This window comes from Pseudopipra pipra, chromosome 2 (assembly GCF_036250125.1).
Source record: "Pseudopipra pipra isolate bDixPip1 chromosome 2, bDixPip1.hap1, whole genome shotgun sequence".
Lineage (NCBI taxonomy): Eukaryota > Metazoa > Chordata > Aves > Passeriformes > Pipridae > Pseudopipra > Pseudopipra pipra.
The window spans coordinates 57,281,198-57,287,197 of NC_087550.1; positions in this window are offsets into that span (position 1 = coordinate 57,281,198).

Consider the following 6,000-nt stretch of genomic DNA (forward strand, 5'->3'; position numbering starts at 1 on the left):
AGGAAAAGTCACGTGGAGGTTTTTCTTCTGTCCATATAGTTCATGTTCAAGATGTGGTTTTAGGGTGGCTCTTTTTTTTTTTGGTCAGCAATATTCTTTCCACTCTTTCCTGACTAACAAAATTATGGAAGTATGTTCATTGGTGACTAAATAAGATTTTGAAGAACCCATCAACACAGAAGTGTCTATGTTTCTTACTCCAGATGAACTTTAGGATTTGCTTGAACTGCTTCCTTTTTTCATTCCCTGCGTATCTGTTCTTATCTACTTTTGGGGAGCAAGATGGTTGGAAAGATGAAACATCTTATCCACTATGCCCATGCTTCCAGTAACTATGCATAATAATTTATGTAAGGAAAACATATACAGAGCTGCACATCTAGAGGAAAGGATATTGTCAATAATCAATGAATATTAAATTTCTATTTATTTATTTACTTGCTTATTTATTTGTCCTTGCTAGAACTGAATCACCTCTTGCTGTTAGTACCTTGGAAATAACATCTGAACAAAAGCTTTGAAAATAACTGTTTATTTCTTGTCATACGGAGATGATCAGCAAAACTGTTGGTCTGTATTGGGGTAAAGCTCCACAGTCACTAGAAAATGATAGACCCTGTTATCTTCCAACCCCAGCTGAAGAAATGAGCAAAAATTTTTGTAAGATATGCATTTTTCCAACATGTATTTTTCATAAGAAGACATTATTTTGCAAGGGATTCTACCTCAGGTAACAAAATTGAAGTCTAAGAGTGAATATTCTATTTGAGTTAATAATAACAGACTTTTTTCCTAGCAAAAAAAATTATGAAGACTTACTTCAAATATTTTTCTGCTAACAAAACTTCCTAGATCTGTGCATTTTTATTTTTCTTAACTGAAATATAATGTAAACTGGCAAGAACATTCAAAGTATGAATTTACATACTTCACACTCCTGTTAGAAATCACTCTCTATAAAAATCCTGATTTATGAAAGAAAACAAAGATACAGTAGAAAGTAGTATTTTCTTAGTTAGTAAGAAGAGCTAGTAAGAAAAGACTACATCGTAATTTAAAATCCGTCTTGTACAATTAGATGTCTATATCTGTAACACTTTTTTGTTATTTTCTGCGTAAAAAAACCTAAAAGTATTTAAACTATTTTCATGTACCTTTATAAATGTTTGCATTAAAAAGAGAGGAACAAGACCCTATAGGATCTTCTCTATGACTTGATCTTCTCGGAAACAACAGTACCTATATCAGATGTACACAAATGTAAGTACAATGTTCAAATCCAGTTTCTGCATCTTCACATCTTTGTTTAATTTATCTCTTCTGGGACAAAAAAGGTGTGGGTTTTGGTTTTTTTGGGTTGTTTGTTTGTTTGTTTGTTTGTTTGTTTGTTTTTAGAGAAAGTTAAAAAGCCCATAAGAGAGTGTAGACAGTGCATTCTGTGAAACAATTAATTGTAAGTATTTGTGGAATATGTCATCAAGTTATATTATCTAATGTAGTTAACTGATCAATAATATCAATATGTAATAAGTAGGGTAATTAGACATACTAATAGACAGAAAAAGAAGTGACAGAATCAAACCATGAAACATAGAACGTTAATATAAAATCCCAAGCAAATCAACATCCCTCATAAGCCAAAGCATGTCCTTACATATCTTTAAGCACTGACATTAATAATACTACTTCTTGTAGTTCCAGTAGAAGGCAACATTTATTTCTTTACGGCAAATTATTCAGAATGTTAACATTTTCTAACTAAATGTATTTATTATCATAATTGTAAAAGAGAAATAAACATCACAAAATTTAAATACTTGTAGAACACTGCTGTCTAAATATAAAATACAGAGCCTCTTTTTCATGCAGTTTTGCACTAATCACACATAGGGTACTAGTGTAAGAATTTTCAGTGCTTATATAGCACTTTTAATGCTTTGCAATATTAGAATCCTTGAGAATGGTGATCATATTTCCTATTCTATGGTTAAAAATATAAGTGCGCATAGCAATTAATAAAATTCCCAAGATCACATAAGTATCCTGAGATAAAAAGTTTGTTTTGACTGACCAGTGATAAAGAGAAATCCCTTTTGGCTTTCAATATTTTCACCTTAAAAGAAATGTAGAATTCAATAATCTTCTGAAAAAAATGCAAAGAAAGTTCGAAGTGAATAATTTTTGCAGGTAATTGTTTTGAGCATTGTTTACACAAAGAATCCCGTATCATCAGTTCAGTTGGTTTGAGTTTTTTTTTTTTCCCAGTCCAACTTTACAAATGTCTATGAAAACTTGTCTGCAGATCAACACTGTTAAGTTGTTAAGCACAAGTGGCTACTAATCGGCATTTTTGGGCAGTGAGTCAGAATTTTCTGTTTAGTTTCAAATGATTGCCTATGTTTTCATGTTGACGTGAGCTAAGTGTTTTCCACACTAATACTACCAATGTTATTCTTAGCTGTATTCTTTTTGCAGCTCAGAGGGAATGAAGATTGCTTCTGCATCATAAATCCTGTTATTTATCTTTCTAGTCATATTAGCTGAAAAAATTTCTCTACTACATTACATAGAAATATAATATATTTTTAATTGCTCTTGTAGATGCCTTAGATTGCTCTTGCCACCTCTTACTGCCAGTTCAGGTTTTCTGCAGGTTCTATGTAACTCTGCCCTCTAGCTCCCCTGAGTTGCCTTGGGATTCTGACCTAGGAGAAAGTTGCCCAGAATACATCATCTTAGTCCTGTAAGGGGGCAGAGAAGGTGGGCTGGATTGCAAAAATGTCTCCCATTCTTTTCACTGCAGACTCTCCTATTCTAGATGATGTCTTTGCTTATCAATTTAGTTCTTCTGGCTGCTGCCTTAGACTCTAGGAATTGTGATTTGTCCAGGAATCCTAATTATGTAAGTCTGGGTGACACATTCCATTAAATGATGGAAGATCTAAAAGACAAAACTTTGGTGCTAACCCAACAGAGACATGGATGAGAGATCTGTTCCCTGAATGGACTAACTGTAAGACTTTTGAGAAATATGATGCTCTGCACTTCAGCACACCAATACTTGCGGGTATATTTTCAATTGCATGCAAATATGCATGTGCTTTCTAGAGTAATTAAGCTTTTATGTCTAGAATCAAGATCTTGTCTTAAACAAGGTGATGGAAATAAGAGACCTATGCCATCTGTGAAGATTTTTGCTGTTGTTAAAAATCTAAATATAAATTTACATGAAAATACTTGAAACATCAGTGGTATAACATCTGGAATACTGTTTATGAGTGGCAGAGTTACGTTTTTTCCCCTTAATCTTCCAAAATTAAACCATAAGTTACACATAGCCTTATTAAAGTATTTTCAGCATGATTTATTGCACAGCTAACACACAACTACGTCTAAAGATACCAACTGCTGTCTGCAGCCACAATATTGATTCCTAATAACAAAGCGCTGGCATTTATGAATGATTCAGAAAGATTTGGCTGTAGTGGTGTGGTACAAACGGGTCTGTTTGTTATTTGGTTGGTGGGGGTTTTTTGTTTTGTTTGGGTTTTTTTTTTGTTTGGTTTGGTTTTTTGTTTTTGCTGGGGTTTTTTGTTTGGTTTTTTTTTTGTTTGTTTTGTTTTGTTACCTACTATTTACAGAAATCAAGTACTGTATGTTGGAAGGATTTTTTTTCTTTCTTTTTTCTTTTTTAGAAAGACCATCTTAGCAAGTTGACTGGATCAAAACATATGAAAGTACAAAATATGTAACCTCAGCATTCATAAATTCAAAGCTGAAAATCATCTAAGATTTCACACAAGTAAATACTGATTACAGAGTATGAAGACATACATTCTTAAAAGAACACATTAAAATAGAAATTAGTAATGTGGGCTATATAACAACATAAACATTTCTGCACTTCTTTTTATGTCATGAATTTTAAATGCCTGTTTCCTAATCTGAACCCTCTTTCTGCTTGCTGAAAAATGAGACTTTTGAAAAGCCTTACACTAGATCTCTGTATTGGAAAGAATTAATGCAATGAAATAAGTAAACTTAAATATTTACACTGAGCCCCATCTTTAACTTATTTTAAGCAAGATACATTTAAGATAAAATCAAACTCTTTCAGTGGAAGTCAAGTTCTGGATCCTATAGATCTAATGCACTTGAACTGGAGAGCAAAAGTGAAAACAAAAAATGGTTTTGTTGAAGAAGCACCATCTTTATCTTTGGAAGAAATTAAATGAAATTATAACTTTAGGTGTAATTTTCTTTTAACTTCAGGTTTTTAAGCTCTCTTCTTGACTTATTGAACAGATATAAGTTTTCATTTATTTTTTCTGTCTAAAATTTTATCTAGAATAATTTTGGTCATAGTTTTTATTAGCTTTGAGAAATAGCAAAAAAATTTGGGTAATATTTTTTTCTTCTATAGATATATTTTGGAGTATAAACATTTTTTTGAAACATTAGACATTGATATGGAGGAATTTCTCGTGGAGTATTGAGACATTAAGGCAAAATGCTTATGAATAATGATGGACTCATCTGTCCTTGTTTGATATTTCAGACCAAACTATTGATAGTGAAGCCAGGTAACACCTGAAAAGCGAATTTAAGCAATATAAAGAGTTAAGCACAAAATGTAGAAGCAAGCTTTAGCAAGGCACATAGAATTCAGCATTAAGAAAGCGGAGGCAATAAATTCACTGAGGTACAGGTCGCGCTGACACAAGAGAACATAAACATGAACAGAAAATGCTAGTACACACAAAAAGAGACATATGGGGAGGAAACCAAAGAGATAAAGAGAGGGACATGCCAAGAAATTAGGTATTGGTGCCAAATACCGAAACTCTCTGCCAAATTCATAAGGAAGCTACCCAAATTAGGGAAGGTTCAAAAGTTTAGGAGGATGATGATGAAAAGGACACGGGGTTCATGATGAAGGAAGACCGGAACTCCCACCGAAGTTCTCCCCAAATTAAGGACCACGCCTCTAACTCCGCCTCAACTCCACCTGTTATGAATATTAAAAGTAGATGTTGCAATGTAATGAATATTCATAATATATGATGTAATTGCTTAGCAAGAAGTGTATAAAAGTTGGATTGTGTGTTTCTCGAGTTGGAGCAGTTTGTCCAGGGCGACCTGGCTGCTCCCCGGCCGTGAAATAAATACCTCCTGCTTATAGACTGAAATTCTGTCTCTGAGCAGTTTCTCCGCGCCTTGTTTTGGGGCATAAATTGGCATCAATTGAACAATGAAAATTTCCCCCCTCTTCTTTCACTTTGTTTTTTTTTTAGTTGCTATTTCTTAACAGGTTGTTCTCCATCTTTGATATTCTGGTTGGACCTAATGCTGTATTTTATTTAATTTACTATGAAAGTATTTTTTAAGAAAGAATTTGATATGGAAATACGCTGAAATGATCAAATATGGCCTCTAACCGGAAAAGCTGAGAGATTGAAAAGCTAAAGGTAGTAGGAGATAGTGTTAAGCTAAAATATTGCTGGGATACATATTTCACTTAGGCTTGCTTGCTGTATGCTGACCAACCTTGATTAAGTGTCAAGAATACTGAGTAATCTGGATCCTGGAGAGAATGTTTTAACAGGGTAAAACAGGCATCGGAAAGCTGATTTGCCCCTGATATAAAATTTATTGCATCTATATGCTAATGACCTTAATTCTGCATCTTCAACCATAACACAAGTTTGTAGTCTTACTGAATTCCACCAAGTAAAATCATGTTGTTTCAAATTAGAAGTACTTCAGAAAAGTCTTCAGGAAGAATTTTTATATGAAATAATGGTATTGGTAACGTAGAAGATGACAGTTTTCTTTTTTCCACTGTGTACCCCTCCAATGACAAGAAAAATTATGCAGCTTGGAAATGCCATATCTAAGATACACATATCATACATACATTATATATACCATATATGCACATACCATATATAACCTTTTGTGTGTACTGGTATCCTAAGAGTAAAGAAAGTAAACTCAAAA